Here is a 17,266-nt window from a genome sequence, read left to right as displayed (position 1 = left end):
TTTTCATCTTTGACACGAATTCATGAGAAATGTTCTTTTGCTTCAAAGAACAGACCCACAACACCCACACACATACCTACAACTTTTTATTTTGTTTTATTCATATTTTATAACTATTAACTTTTTAATTTTTAATCCCGACGATATATTGAATATTAGATAAGGGATCTTTATTAATTATTCCATCGGATACTTTTAACCTTTTACTATACCCTTTTTTTTTGCAGATTACAGGGTTTTACATTATTTTATTTTATCGAATATAATTGAAATTTTTTTCCTTTGTATTATTCGATGTTTTTTTTTTTGCCAAACGTATTACATATTTTAAATGTATAATTCGTTGAATTTAATTATTCCTTTTTTGTTTTTGTTTTTGTTTTATAAAAGGTGAAACGGAAAATTGAATTATATAAGTGATTAACGATACGTATACGATGTAAATATTGTATTAGCAAATAATATCGAAATATCACGTTCTCCTGATGCTTTATGTTAAGCTAGTTAATAATAAAAATACACATGAGATAAATGACAGAATGTTGATTGAATAAATATTAAATGATAATAATAACAAGAAGTAAAAAGAAGACACTAAATAATAAATAAAGAATTGTTGGTACTAATAAGAAACAAACGCGTAACGAATAAAGTAATCTTTATTTAAGTATTCTGTTTTGTTTATGTAAAAAAGCAACATAATGCATCAACATTTAATACGATGATGATTCTAAATATATTTTCTTCCTTGGATCATAAAAGTTCGTGCTTTTTGAAATTTCATACAAAAGTCATTTTATTGAGCAATAAATTCACAAACTTTTAATTAACCCTAATAATAATAAACAAGAACGAATAGAAACTCATCAATCGACATGAAAATCAAATGGACCAAGAAAGAAATGAAATAAAAAGATAGAAGAAGTTGAATGATGGTTGGGGTTGATGATTGGTATGAAAGGGTTGGGTGGTATGAAGGAAATAAGAGAAAAACAAGTACGTATAGTAAATCCCATTGCTTATTTCGGCACCAGTCAAATGTCCTTTATTTATTTATTTTTTTTTTTGGGGGTGATAGTAGTAGACAAGGTTAGGTGAATTTGGTAGAAGATGGTTTGGAAGGCGAAAGGGAGTGGTTTCTAACAAACAGCATCCATGTGATGCTGATGCTTCTGCTGCTGCTGTTGCTACGAGCTAGTCTCTTGTCAACCAAATTAACTAGACCCACTACCGTTGCAAGCTATACTGAAGGATAACGATGCTAACGTCCGAGTTCTCTCTCTCTCTCTCTCTCTCTCTCTCATTTTGCTTTACCTTGCTTTCGACGTGCAAGTATGTGTACGTGTGTCTATGAGAGAGTAAGGATAGATAGAGAAAGGTAGTAGTACGTGTATTCCAAACGAAAATGTCATCGTGATTGTTAAACTCGCTCTGCTGAGTTTTCAAACAGTTAAATCCACCTTTTACGTTTTTCCTTTGGATTTCTTAATGGTTTAGGGGATTAAAGTTCAGAGATGATCAAATGTCAAATTATCTCAAAATGATGTTGAAAGAAATTTTACCCACCACTCTCTACCATTCTTAACAATCCTCATAGAAATAATACTGTATTGTCATGTGAATTATTTTTTAATTAGATATTGTGTACTTTTGTTATTCTAAAATTGTGTTTAATGCATTTTATAATTTGTAGTTATTATTATTACAGATACATAAATCAAGATACTAAAAAAAAAAAGATTCAACAAAATGAGAATTGAAGAAGATCATCGTGGGAGAAGAAAAAAAGCAAAATGAAGTTCTACTTTATCTACTTGAACGACTTAGAAAATAATCGACGAGGTCAAAGTTCGATAGGATCGATATCACCCGGAAGAAAATTACATCGTAAAAGGGTGGCTCGTAAAAATTAATCGAATATCCTTTTCGTTCCTTTCAAGTTTTTCTTCTTATTTTAATAAAAACTGCAACTTCTCTTGTTTTTTTTTTTTTTTTTTTTTTTAGAAGTAAATACATTACTATATATATCACTACGTATATGTAGTATATTTTTTTATATATTCATAGAATAATATAATATATTATACGTGAGCATAAAATTCACGCATATATAAATACACATATAAGTATTATATACATACGTGAGTATTCGTACGTGTAATGTGTGCAACCCCCCATCCACCCAGCTTGCTAAAATGCGTCTGCCGTTAAAGAAAACTGTGTTCATGCAAATCGACGCGTGGCTTTGAAAGCTTATGCGAACTTACACGACTCGTGTATAAAAAAAAAGCACAGGTATTTACTTCTATTTATGCTTTTGCGAGAATTTTTTTCAAGAGAGAAAAAGAGAGAGAAATTCTTTTAGATTTTTTTATTTGTCTCTTTTTCTCTTTTTCAAAAACGTATTCATATATGACATACTTATACAGAAACGTACAACCAGTATATATATGTAATATTGTATAATATTTTATAATATATATTTTACTAGGGGTGCTCCGCCACGCGTTGCTATGGCTCACAATCAGTCCGAAACTATCCTATCTTTCAAGTTGGATGAAACTGCACAAAGTGTGCAAAATTTTATTAAAAACGGTTAAGTAATTTAAGAGTCCATTGCGGACAAACAGCGTGACACGTAATTTATATATATTAAGATTTATTTTATTCTATATTATATATATTTTAAACAATATATAATTTATTTATATAATATTATATATACATAACAATACTCATTTGGTTATAATTTGTTCCCATATTTGAGGGTAGAATTTGTACCAACAGAATTTGTAATTAATGAAAATTTTGTTAACGCACACATATATAAACGTGATATTTCAGATATTTCAGATAAAAGTAAAGTATGGTAGGGGGTGGGTGGTTAGTTTCAAGCGTTAGTATATATTTAACATGACTCGAACGTGATCGTTGAAACTTGTAATACGAGATGGAAAGAGAGGTAGTCATCGACGCGATAGATAAAAGTAGTAATAGTGGTAGTGGTAGTAGTACGTACAAATCGTTTCCATTTTCGAGGTCTCTGTAAAAATTTCCGATTCGAACTACGTCGTTCGTGTGTAACTTTACGCTCGAAAGCGATGAAGTAGCAGCAGTAGCAGCAGTAGCTTCTACAGCCTATGCTGCTGCTACTACTGCTGCTACTGCTACTGCTACTGATGCTGCTACTGATGCTGTGAGAGAGTTTAACGTTGAGAATAATACCTGTTGCACGTGAATAGCGCGAATAGCTGCGATGTTTTACTCGACATTATGACCGAAACGCGACCGTTCTTCTACATTTCTTTCTTTTTTTACTTTCTTTCTCTCTTTCTCACTCATTCACACTTTCGTATATCCACACGAATGGTTCTATCCAAAAAAAAAAGACAAATTTATAATGGCAAACGAATTATTACAAGAAGAAGAGTAAATGTAATGGTGCTAGTAAAAGTGCTGATGGTTATATGACTTTTTATTATATAATATATACAGTTAAATTCAAATTTATCAAGGTGAGAAAAATGTGAACATTTTAAAAAAAAATATATATATATATATAAATATATTCTTAATGTTAAACAATTGTCTACAAAGTGAAAGAAATAAAAAATGTATTATACGTGTATAACACATGTGTATTTGTGTGTATATATGTATGTTTGGTGTATGTGTATATACGAGAAAGACAATCCGTATGATCAAAGCATTCGAGAATCGTCTAAAGCTGGGTAAAAGCTCGGGAAACTACCAAAAGCTCTGGTGAGTACGATGCTCCTGGCTAACCAATGATATCTTGTATATATATATATATATATACAGATACCAAGTTACCTTCGGTTCACGGCCTATTCTCTTTGAACTTTCTCGTTTATCTTCATAGTCAAAATGTGATATTTCGTGAATAGAGATGATTGTTCAGCGCGATTTTGTTCATGAGAATAATCTATGTTAAATATCGATAATAATAAACTATATATTATTATATAGTTATAATCAATTAACTATATAAATAATTTTATAATAAATATATAAATTATAACTATATTAATATATAATTGTATTAGAGTATACTTAATATAATATACTTAATATATAATAAATTAAATTAATTTAATTAATAAATAATTAAATAATTAATTATTATATAATTATATTAAATATATGAAGATATAGTTATAATATAATATTAATGCAAGAATAAGAAATAGATTTTGATTTATATTTCAACTAGGGGTGCCCCGTCACGCGTTGCTGTTAGAATCTTATCGAACTAACAGAGATAATCATGACTCTTTGTTAATAAACAAATAATATTGCGATTATAAATTGAGATATAAACTATCCAATCTTTTAAGTTGGATGAAACTGCACACAGTGTGCAAAATTATATTCAAATCGGTTCAGTAGTTTAGGAGTCCATTGCAGACAAATAACGTGACACGTAATTTATAAGATAAGAAGATTTAATATCTTTTAACGATTAACTTTTATTAACACATAAATCTTACGATTAAATTTAATGAAGTTCAGTTATCTGTTGGTTATTTTTTATTTTTTTTTTTTTATTTACGATTAAATGTTGAATGAATTAGATAATAGTATAACTATGCATAATTCTATCGTGCATGAATGCTCTCGTTTAATCGTTCGAACAGTATAGAGCATATTGTAATATATACTACATATATATATATGTATATCGAACTATTTGTAATAACGATTCGTTATTAACATTTTCGGAAAATTAATTCTAATCAGAGATACGAGTCATTTATCAGTTTGAAAATTCTTCGTTTAAGAGAATTGTTGGTTTAATACTGTAACACGAAAGTCTTTGGAATTTGCACTAACACGAGTACCAATCAATATAATATCTATGAAGATTCTCTATCTGTAATTATCTACCTCTCGGTAAATGATATTAAATGTACATCAATTATTATTAATATTAGGGTCAAATATTTGTATATTGTACTCTTGTATTATAATATTGTTATTTTTTAATAATAATTTCTTTTAATATTCAATAATTTAATAATAAATAAATGAATTCACAGTAATGTAAATGTGTGAGTATATTTATACAAGTTTGATCTTTTCAAATGCATTTTTAATTTCGTCAAATTTATCAAAGTTTATTAATGCACGTATACAGGAATTTTTGTTCCTAATAATCTGACGAGTTTTGCTAAGAAAAGAGAAAATTAGAAAATATTCAACATAATACACATACATACACACACATACATATACATATGTTGAGTTTAAAGGAAGAGAAAACGGATTGCAGTGGGGTGAATTCATCGTAAACGTGCGTTGGCACGGAATGCATTTGGGGACCTGTGGTATGTGCAACGTTCGTCCTTTGATAACCACGAATGTCAGGAACGTTCTTTTCCGCTTCGGCAAAACTGACCAAAAAACTTTGCTGGCTAGCAAAAAAGATAGAAAAAAAGAAATAAAGAAAGAAAGAAAGGAAGAAAAGGACTTTTGGATTTTACTACGGAACGTCGACATGGATATTGCAACCGAATGACGTTGCATTTTGCAACGACGACTACGACGACGACGACTACGACGACGACGACGACGTCAAAGACGTCGAGAAAAGAAACTCGTTAGGTTGTTACAACTTCTCTGAGTTGCAACTAGTACATAAGTCGTTGACTTTTAACATAAAACTCTACGTGACAATGATTTACGATATTTTTCTTTAATATTACACTGAACCAAAAATTCTTACGTTTATTGTCTGTGTTGAAAAGTTTTACCTTTAAAAAATTGCATTTTTTTTTTTTACAAAATAAAATTTATCTTGACAAAATTTGCTTCTCTCATCCTAATATAAATAAATTCTTAAATTTCATTTAAAAAAACGTTCTCTGATGTACAAAAACAAAAAAAAAACAAAGAAACGATTTAGATAAAATCAAATTAAAAAACAAGAAGAAAAAAAGGATCGAGTGTTAAAAAAAAAAAAAAAATAGACAAAAATAAAAAAACGATAACGAAATAAAGAAACGTGTTGAGGGAAAAAAAATAGTAAAAGGTCCTCAAGGTCAGTTAATGCGTATAACGCTATTTGCACTCCAATCCTACGTGGTAACGACCCGCTAAAATCTCATTTCCCTCACCCTCTTTTACGCTTTTTTCTTTCTTTCTCTCTCTCTCTCTCTCTCTCTCTCTTACCTAAATACATACACACACACATGCACATACAATATATATCTCTATATACATGAGAGAGTTAGTTGTTAGAGAAAGGGAAAAGAGAGTTGCTTTCGGAGAGTAGTTTGGAGGCAAGTTTCTCAACGTTTCGCGTCGCTACCAATGCACACGAACAATGGGAAAGACAGAGATGGAGAAACAGACATAGAATGAGAGTGAGAGAGAGAATGAGAGAGAATGAGAGAGAGGAAAGCTTTTGTTGTTACAAGCTCAACTATAATTGTATTGCTATTCGCATGAGTAATTCGTTTTCTCTCTCTCTCTTACATACACACACACACTCTCATTCTCTCTTATTCTCTCTCTCTCTCTCTCTCTTTATCTCTCATTCTCTTTCTCTTCGTCTATTTCACTTCCTGGTCCGATTAAAGTCAATTGTCGAAGTTGAGAAGGATGAGGGAATTCTGACTAAACTCCTCGCTGCTATCTCCGGATTTAGCACTGACGTTGTTTCCATCCACCATACACTATGTATCCTCTATGGTGGTCACTTCAATACACATGGAAGTAAGTACATATAGCTTTGCATGCATGCATGCATGCATGCATGCAGGTAGGTTGGTAGGTTGGTAGGTAGTTGTTCTCGTTTGTGTACACTGTCTTTATCTTTCTCTCTTGCTAAGGAAACCTTTAAGGGTGACCATTCGTTTAACCCTTCGTCCTATTTCGGTATATATATATATATTCTCTACGAAGTACTTTAGATATTGAATACGATTTTCTAATGGACCAAGGATAATTCAAGTAATACGATTTGTTGAGAATAAATTATCTATTGTTTGTTACATTTACGTTTAGTTTAACGATAGATCATACGATTATTATTTATAATAGTTATGGTATTTATATTATACTAGGATGTTTTGACCACGTGTTAATGTGGTTTTATTATAAAATGTTGATTTAATATTATTCTAAATTATTTAGTAAATTATAATAATACACAAAATAATATCACAATTACAATAGAATACATACACACACACAAAAATATAAAAAATAAGTTTAGTTATGTCATATGTAACTCTGAAAAAAACCCCTGAAATAATTGAATTTTAATACAGCAACATCTATTGAAAATTTACAGTACCTAAAGACCTAGATAATCCGTAATTAAAAATAGTAAAAAATATAATAAACGTAAAATTATATTAGAAACAATTGAATATAAATATAAAAAAAACTATTTATGTAATATATATATATATATATATATGTGTGTGTGTGTATTAGATAGATAAGATTGGTTATCTAATTTCTATCTTCTAATTTCTCCCTTTTCCTCTCTCCTTTAACATTACATTACACCGGGCAGACAGTGGAAAATCCTTAAGGGAATTTCAAACCAGAGGAGAAGGAGGAGGACTTGGGCGACCCGGAAGATACTTCGTCACTGGCCCGAAAGCTACTGGTCGGGGCCCATTACCGGCTGGAAATAAATTTTCCATCCCTTCCGATATTCCCTCGGGTGCATTCGCGTGCGCGTTCGTCTTCGGTTCTCCCTTCTTCACCCCCTAGCCCCCCTCCCTTATCCCCATCACAGTTTTCTCTCTCACTTTATCCATCTATCTCCGTTCACTTACCGCAACATCGGTGGTTTGCCAACAGCCTGAAAATCTTACGGATCTGACAGAATCGTTCGAGAGAAATGAAAATAAACAAAAAAAAAAGGTTGATAACAAAAATTGTCTCAAGGGTTCGGTGAAAAGTTGAAAGGGAGGGGGAAAATAGGAAAAGAAACGGAACAACTAGAATTAAATTAGAACATTTTTCTTTTCACCAATACCATAGTTATTATCATCATCATCATCAATGTTGTAAAAATATAAATAATATTGTTTTATTATAATTTAAATATTATTTTTGATCATTGTCAAAAAATGTTATTCTTTGGATAAATAACATTGTAAAATTTATCTTTTCAAATTGAATTAACAAATATTTTATATTTTATAGTTAATATTTTAATATAGCAAATTTCTATTTGTTATAAGCGATACACTCACGTATTATAAAATGATCAATAAGATAGTATTGTGGGTACATTTATTTGATATTTTTTCTTATAAAACATTAAAGATTTAAAATGTTAAACGTATTTAATGTAATATTTATGGCAGTTACTTTGTTGTCGAAACGTAAGTTTCATCGTTTCGTTACAATTGAATTTGCTCGATTATACCTAAGCTTTTTTCTTTTTTTTTTTTCCCCCCCAAGGGAACGAATTTATCGTAAGTCCTTTTCTGTGTCCCTTACTTTTCTTTTCCTTTATTTCCTTTCTTTTCACATACTTTCCTTATTTTTCCTTTCTTTTTACGTTTCTTATTTTTTTTTTATATGTATTTCTACCTTTTTCTCCCCCTTGTGGCTAAAACAATTTAATTTATTTATACAAGGACAATGAATAGCTTGATTATAATAAATTTATCGTACGTTGTTGATACGAAATATTAAATAAAAATACGAATTATTATAAACAATTAAATGCTTTATACATTTTGATGTATTTCTTTTTTATATTTTTTCAATATCTCACGAGTCAAGAAAAATACGTTTTATTAATCATCGATATTTATCTTTACACATAAACATTTATATGAATCCATTATATGTAGTTGTACGGTACATTTAGAACGAATTCATATTCCGAAATTTTATTACTTTGTTTATCAATCGCAAAAATTATTTTTCATCTCTATTTTTTATTTTTGATTTTTTTCTTCCTTTACGAATGAATTTTTATCATACATTATCGGTAATTCATATTAGCGGAATTTGAAAAACATCGATCAAATGGTAATAAAAAATACGATATTATTTATGGGGAAAACGAATGGAAAAGTTAAATTGAGAAAAATAAAAATAAATTTCTTAAATGCGAAAAAAAAAAACACGTGAAAGCTTTTTAAATAATATTTATTTCAACTTATATCAATCCCATACTAAACTCGTTCACTAATTTGAATTACTTGAATGCTTTTTTATTTAAAATAATATAATAATTAATGCTATAATGGTAATAATAAATTATGCTAAAATATAAAAATGCTTTATAATTCCCTATTTTAATTCTAAATTTAATAATTATACGTTTACATTGGAAAAACATTTTTACAAAGTCACCCAAATTGAGTAGAAAATTAATTTGGAACTTGTAGGATTATTGTTGATTTATTTTTTATTTATTTAGAAATTCTTCTTTTTTTATACTCTTCTTTTGTTTTAACATTTAAACGAAAGAAACTTTATTTCTTTTCTTACTAACTGTCCGACTACGACGACTACGACGACTACGACTACGACGACTACGACTACGACGACTACGACGACTACGATGGTTTCGTAGAAGAAAATTGAAATAGAATTTATGCGAAAGGTAAGATAAATGTTTACACGAGAAATTATTCGCCGTCTCTTCGGCGTTAAGTCGAAGTAGCAACAGTAAGTAGCTACTACCTAAAGTTCTCTTTACATTTCCACCTTATATATATATATATATTTTTTTTCTTCTTTTCTTTCTCTTACCATCTTCATCGATCTTTTAAACGACATTGTAAGAGAACACATACAAAGAATGAAAGAAGGTAAATGAAACGATAAAAAAAAGTACTCGACTTTTTTAAGTGCTACCCTTTCAGAAAGCTTCGAAGGTAGACAAGATAAAGAAAAGAAAAGGAAAGTTACAAGAATAAGAATAAGAATAAGAATAGGAATAAGAATAAGGTAAAAATCTTTATTTTATAAATGCATATATATGTATATCTCCTTTTCCTTTCAAAAACAAGATAACAATAATCAAATAAGAATAACGAAAAGAAGTAAGAAACAAAAAAAAAACGAGAGAAAAAGTTTAATATAATAAAATAGATACTTTATTATAAATAAATTGTTCTTTTCTCTCGCGTTGTTGAAACTTTCGATATTCCCTCGAGCATTTAATCGTCGTACTTGAGTTTAAAAAAAAAAAAACCAACAAAAGAAATAAGAAAAACGTTTGCCCTAAGCACAAACCACCACCACCCCCGTTCATTGCAACCCAGTGCATCACCACCATCATCATCACCACTACAACCACTACTAGCCTAACCAATTGTATGTGTGTGTGTAGTATCATAGCTAGGTTTTTCTAGTGTGCGGTGCATTAAAACAAACGAAGTAGGTAACGACCGTCAGACACAAAGTTTTTCTTCTCACTTTTACGAGAAGATCCTTCCTTTTTCACGAGACCTGTCTCAACTCTTCCCTTCTTCTTTCAATTTCCCTACCTCCCTACATCACTATATCACAACTAACCAACACATATACACAGATACACACACTCACATATACATCATTGTCATGCATATACATTTTCTTCTTCACTTTTCTCCTCTATCTTCTTGCAAGTCTACCCCACCCTCTTTTACACCTTTTGTATCTACTTCCTCCAAAACCTAGACACTAAGACAAGTTTTCTTTCTTTCTCTTTCTCTCTCTCTATCTTTCTCTCACTTTTTACTTTCTTTACTTTCTTTACTTCCCCACTGTTTCTTTTTTTTTTTTTTTAAACGTGAATGTTGCACCCTTGATGAAAGACTTCCCCTGTCTGTATTTAACACGAACGTTTGAAACACGTACGACTAGTTTCATACCGTCCGTATAAATTCGCATTGTCACTACTTAGGTCTATGAGTCTTTTCTTTTCTATTTTTCTTTTATTCTTCTTTTTCTTTCTTAGACTTTTCATTCGTAGACAAATTTTTCATATCTTTCTTATCTTTATTATTTTCTTTCTTTTTTTTTTTTTTACAGACACATTTTTCTTTGATTTTATTTTCTACGTTCGCATATATAAAAAAAAAAAAAAAAAAAAAAACAACTTATTTGTAGGTGGTTTTATAAAATGTTTTGTACAAAATTGGAATTTGTAACTTTGTAAATATTGTAAAAATAACAATTTGTATAAAAAAACCTAAAGAAATGGTTTTTGCAATAAAAACCACTTATTGGTGGGCAGTTTTTCCTCATCGTATTTTCTTATTGAAAAAGAACCTATTTGTAGATGGTTTTGTAAAATTATTTTCGACAAAATTGAAATTTGTAATCTTATAAACTTTGTAAAAATTTTTATTTAAAAAAAAAAACATCCAAGAAAATGATTTTTTTCCAAGAAAAACCACCTATTGGTCCGGTGGTTTTTCCTCATCGTATCTTCTTATCGTCATAGGGTGTTAGGTTGTTACTACTTTTTATCGTATCTTCGTAAATAATTTTTCACACCTACAAACATACATCGAATTCTCTCTCTCTCTCTCTCTGTCTCTCTCTCTCTCGGGTTTATTTTTATAGGCAATGAAATATTTCATAGCTCTGGGAAAAAACCTAAATGCCTAGGCATAACATTGGTGTATAAAACTTCCAACAAAATTTGTTTTACATTGTGACGATAAATTTGCTCGGCTTATATTTACCACCTACCACCCCCTACCCATTCACTCACTTCTCTCTCTCTCTCTCTCTCTTTTTGTCTTCGTTATTTCGTAACAAAGTAATACGAGTTTGATGTTGAGTATTATATCAAAAACAACTACGATAAAGAATTTCATAGTTTCTTAACCCTTACTGCTAAGTAAATCATCCCTACATTTTACAGAAAACGAATTTTGACAAACATTTCGTTTTGTAACTTCACACGTGACTTACGACCATACTATCAAAATACCATTGTCACTTGAGAGGTGACTAACGATCGATAAGGGCTTGATGTAATAGGTTTGATTAGTTAAAACGAGATAAAACTAGAAAAAGAAAGAGAGAGAGAGAGAGAGAGAGATGAGGGGGAAGAATTAGAGGGATTCGGGTTGGGGAGTAGAAACATAGAGGTTATTTGTAGTGGTAGCAAGTTCTTAATCTCGATTAAACGTTTACGATTTGTGTACTATGATCCTCTTCCCTTCCTGCCCTTTCCACCCCCCGCCACCGTATTTTCCAACTAAATCCCGCGAAATGGCCTCGACGTTTCGTTCGTTTATAACGAGGCTAACAAATATAAATATATATGTATGGAGATGTATGTTTGCATATATTCACTTCACACACACACACACACATACAAGGATACATTGTGAAAAAAAAATAAGTGTATATTGCCTTATGTGTAATAATACGCGTGCATTCACACGAGTGTTGTCCATCGTAGCTTGTATTTTCGTTGTTGGATGGTTAAAACAAAAATACCACAAAACAGTAAAAAAAAAAGTTAAAACCAAAAAAATAGAACTATAGACAAAAAAAAAGAGAAGAAAAATAAAAGCAGGAAATAGATGAAAAAAGACGGGGGTTTAAATATATCATCGGATTGTGATTCGGTATATAACGTGAAAAACGTGTGAGGAAATGGAAAGGGGGAAGGGGGGAAGTGGGGTTAGGGGGAAAAGGATTTACTCGATTGCAAAATTTTAAAATTGTTCCCCTGTGTGTGACACGGAGGTAAATTCGCGAAAACTAGCATAGAAGGAGGAAATACGTTCGAATAGTAGCACCAGAAGCTTTCTCTCTCACTCTCTCTCTCTCTCTCTCTCTCTCTCTCGAAACTGCAATGTCGATTGCATTCGATGCAATGCAATGCGATGCGATACGATGTGGCTCGTAATTTTGCACGTTTACGAAATACGCTCAACAGTAAAATCGTTTTCACGAATATTTTCCAAGTCGTTTTCTTTCTTTCTTTCTTTCTTGTTTTCTCGTTCTTATCTTTGTTGACGATAGGTTCGATAGAGAAAGGTAGTAAAAGGGTTACTAAGGAAAATAGTAGCCCAAGCTTGGGATACGTTGTGTTGAAACAATGATATCTTGAAGATTTGGAGAAAAATAAATGGAAACCGATACAAATGCAACTACCATTCTTTTTACTTCAATGTTTTCTTCTTTTTCTTATCACCCTTTTATCCCTTTCTCATTCGAAAATGGTCAGTGAAACGTACAAAATATGTCGCTAAACTAAGACAAGCCAATTTTGTTGAGAATCGAATAAATGTTTAAAAATGGTTATATAGATTATGTGTTTATATGGTGAATTTTCTATGAATATATACTATTGTCAGTTCTATATTTTTCAATCCTATATTCGTATAATATGTTTATCTATATATATATATAACAAATATAAATATCTTAATATATATAAATTATGTGTCACGTTGTTTGTCTGCAATGGACTCCTAAACTACTGTGTGCAGTTTCAAACTTGAAAGATAGGATAGTTTATATCTCATAGAAAATTTTCATACAGTTTATTTCTGACCAGACGCATCCATCATCTTTTTAACCAGTTTATTGATTCTTCATCAGAATTCTTGACTCGATTTTTTTGTTTGGAAAATGGAGATAGGACACTTTCAAAATAGACGGCCCATACATGGTATTTTAAAAATTAAATAAGTTGGAAACCACGTTATCGTCACACATTTCTTTGGTAATAAAATAATAATAATTAAGATTGATATTTTAGTTAAAAATCGTTGCTTATTAAATACGTTCAAATAATAAGCTACTACCTGTGTTTACGTCACCTTCACCGTTTGACTGATAGAAAGTAACTAAATGTACGAGTAAATAGATTACGCGACTCGAGATAAAATGTAAACATTCGAGAGAGAGAGAGAGAGAGAGAGAGAGAGAGAGAGAGAGAGAGAGAGAGAGAGACTGAGAGGGGGTCGATTAATACGCGTAAACGTAAACGAAAGAAAATGTGTGTGTATCGTGTGCGTGTGTATGTGTGTGCTTATAGTTGATAAATAATTTGTAAGAATAAATTGAAAGAACAATGAACCGATCAGATCTTTAATCCGATCAGTTTTTAACTTAAAAAAAAAAAAAAAAAAAAAAAATATTATTGATAGAAAGATTGGAAGAGTTTTTATGGTGTTTTATAAGAGAGTTTGTGGGGTTGAGGTATAAAATGATTTCAAGAATTTTGCTTTATTCGAGGTGGCAGCGATCAATTCGAAAGTTCGATTAAGGTGAACCTCGTAATCCTAGGTAGTAACGATCATCATTAGCCTATAAATCTCTTGACGAATCCAGTTAACGGAGGGTTCACGTCTTACATACACAGACGAAAAATAAATTCCAATTTCGTTGAAATCGTTGGGAAAAGAGAAAGAGAGAGAGAGAGAGAGAGAGAGAGAGAGAGAGAGAAATCTTTCCTCGAGACTCCAATTTTCCATTTCCCCTTTTTCTTTATTTCTTTCGTGTTATTCGGCCATTTTCTTTTCTTCTTGCATAATTACACCGATCTTTCGGTATTCTCACCTTGGAAAAAGTAGAAGAGATAAGGAAGGAACAAGTACAGAAAAGACGGATGTGGTACGTTGAGTTTAAGAACGAAGAAGAAGAAGAAGAAGAAGCATGATTTCAAGGGGGTTGAAAAAGGGGGTGTAAATTCCTTCCTCAATGCCAACGGCAACCCTTCTCATCATCATCTCCTCCTCCTTCTTCTTCTCCTCCTTCTACTCGTTTCTCCCTTCCTATAAAACGGGTATTACCGTGGCAAGCTTTAGTTTTCTCAAATGGTGAAACTAACTTTGCTTTAGTCTGAAATTTGATCGTTTTAAAAGAAGTATTACGATTATTAGAAAATTTCACATATTTGTATGGTAAAATATTAATCTATGGTGTTTGTACTATTAATATTTGTGGTATAGATAACATTTAAAAAAATAATAAATTCATTTAGTTTATTGTTTTTCTTTATTCGAACTAAATTTATCGAATTAGTATTTCATGGTATTTTTTAAATATTTTCCATACAAGTGTAAATCGATAAATATAATTTTATTTATTCTATAAAAATATTATTTATAATTTATAATTAAAAAATTAAAATAGTATAATTATAATAATAATAAAGTTGTAATAGAACACTAGCAGCATTTGGTATTCGCTACAATGAACTTTCAAGTTCCTAATATCAATTAATAATAATAAATTAGTAATAAATAATAAATTAAAATAATTTATATAATTTATTTAATATAAAAATTATATTTACAAGATTATTAGAAAAATACGTATTCGTTCTTTCTAAATATGTACATTTATTACAAAAATAATTTAACATCCTCGTTTCAATCACAAATTTAATTTAACACACACACACGCACAAACATATCATAACATATTATTAGTTAATTCATTGAATTATTTATGAATTTTCTCTTATCATCTTCTAGTGTCACAACTAAACCAAATTGCTATTTACGTTTTATTTTTTTCGCAAAAGGATTTCGAGCGTAAAACACGCCAGATAAATAAACTCAGTTTCTGCTTTCTATCTCTCTTTTCACTGTAAACCCGATTATACCCGATACACTTTCCTCTCTATTCCTCCCCCACGTTTCTCTTCTACTTTCTTCTATTTTTTTTTTCTTTTTTTACCTTCCTGTTTTCTACCCTTTTTCTCTCTCTCTCTCTCTCTCTTTCGTTTTTTTATTTTTTATCTCGAAGAGAAGAGCCCTTTAACGAAAAACAGAACCTACTCCTGTGGTTTTTGACGATATTCTACTACGTTCATCATACTTTTATAGTTTTTTTTTTTTCTATCGTCATTATGTTCATTTAACTTTGTCCCTTTTCGTGAGATTTACTTTAGATTTTTTGTTTTATTCCCTAGTTTCCAATTTTTATTTTTATTTTTTGTGAAGAGTTTCATGTTTTTTGAATAACGCGAAAAGGAAGAAAGAAAAAAACCACATGGGTTTCATTTCTTTTTTTTTTTTTTTAGTCGACCATTTATCATATAGATCGACGAAGCACATCGTACACACAACGTTGTGTTTTGTTAAATAGTATATCCCTTTGGTGCCATGCATTATTTGTTTTTTTATGGTTTCAATGTATCCTTTTGGAAAACGTTATTAAAACCACTTGCGTCAACGTTTTTGGTGGTCGAATAGTTTTCTCTCATCTTGCGAGTCTTTTTGTTTTTTTTTTATTATTTTGTTGTTGTCGTTGTTGCTTTTTTTATTTTTTTATTTTTTATATCGAGTTTAAAGATAGTTAAAGAAAAAAAAAAAAGAAAAAGGAGAGAAAAAGTCAGTGTTTCTACGGTTTATGGGAACTCGTAAAAGTGATCGCTTTCTCGGTTGTCTTTTTCTAATTTTATTGCCAATACTTCTCGTATATGTATACGTATACATGTATATATATATATATATGTGTGTGTGTGTAATGCATCTATATATATATATATGTATTGTTTCTGAGTTTCTCGTGAGATTCTTTCTCTTTCGTTATTTTGTACTTCAATTATCTCGTAAGGTAATAAAGAAATTTATCTGGCTTTTGTGTTATCAACAAAAAATACAACACTCTTTCTTTATAACTAATTTCACAGCTAACTATTATCAAGTAATTTTTATTCATTATACTTTTATTTTATCTCTCTTTTTCTCTCTCTCTCTTTCTCTCATTCAACGTCTTATTTTTGTTTAAGGGACACCACTAGAATTTTTTTTTTTTTTAAAGAAAACTACTGTGCATGGATATTCGTGGATATGTAATGAAAAAATATATTTTTAAAATTTAAATTAATTAATATCATTTTTATAAATTAAGAAATATTAGATGGTTGTAACTAAAAAACTATTTGAGATATGCATTTGAAATTTTAGTATGTTATTTTTAAAGATAAAAATCAGTGATTCCTAAAGTGGGCGCTTCTATTCCTTGGTGGGTGCTGCAGCGATTCAGGGTGGCGGTAGAAACATTAATATTAATATATTTCCTATTAATTGCTATTAAAATTAAAAAAAAAAAATTAATTTTCATGGGGTGCTAAGTAATATTTTTTTCTGGAAAGGGGGCGGCAGAACAAAAAAGTTTGTATCGAAATATGCAAACAAACATTCGATTTTGTCAAAATGTCAAACTAGTGGTACCCCTTAAATATTTTATTTAACTTACGTATTATTTTTTTTTTTGATCCAAACACATACTTTTATTTTATTTGATTATTAATAAATAATTCTGTTTATTATTGTGAGATCTTATTCTT

General features: G+C 30.1%; 1 protein-coding gene and 1 long non-coding RNA gene across 4 annotated transcripts in view; one reads left to right on the top strand and one right to left on the bottom strand.

Moving 5' to 3' along the window:
- Positions 1-17,266, bottom strand: part of sns (sticks and stones) — a 347,782-nt gene that overhangs the window by 24,268 nt on the left and 306,248 nt on the right. The gene's annotated exons all lie outside the window — the stretch shown is intronic.
- LOC149032340 (uncharacterized) overlaps positions 1-17,266 on the top strand; it is a 58,438-nt gene that overhangs the window by 28,430 nt on the left and 12,742 nt on the right. For 2 of the 3 annotated variants that reach the window (XR_016176796.1, XR_016176793.1), the window contains one exon: positions 1,709-2,003. The exons of the other annotated variant lie outside the window; for it this stretch is intronic. This is a non-coding gene — a long non-coding RNA (uncharacterized LOC149032340). Of the gene's footprint in view, positions 1-1,708; positions 2,004-17,266 lie in introns of those variants that run through there. 3 annotated transcript variants of the gene reach the window in all.

Source organism: Polistes dominula, unplaced genomic scaffold (genome assembly GCF_049000335.1).
Source record: "Polistes dominula isolate Pdom_NZ unplaced genomic scaffold, Pdom_raw_medaka scaffold_35, whole genome shotgun sequence".
Lineage (NCBI taxonomy): Eukaryota > Metazoa > Arthropoda > Insecta > Hymenoptera > Vespidae > Polistes > Polistes dominula.
The sequence above is the reverse complement of the archived record's forward strand: the minus strand, read 5'-3'. Positions and strand labels throughout refer to the sequence as shown.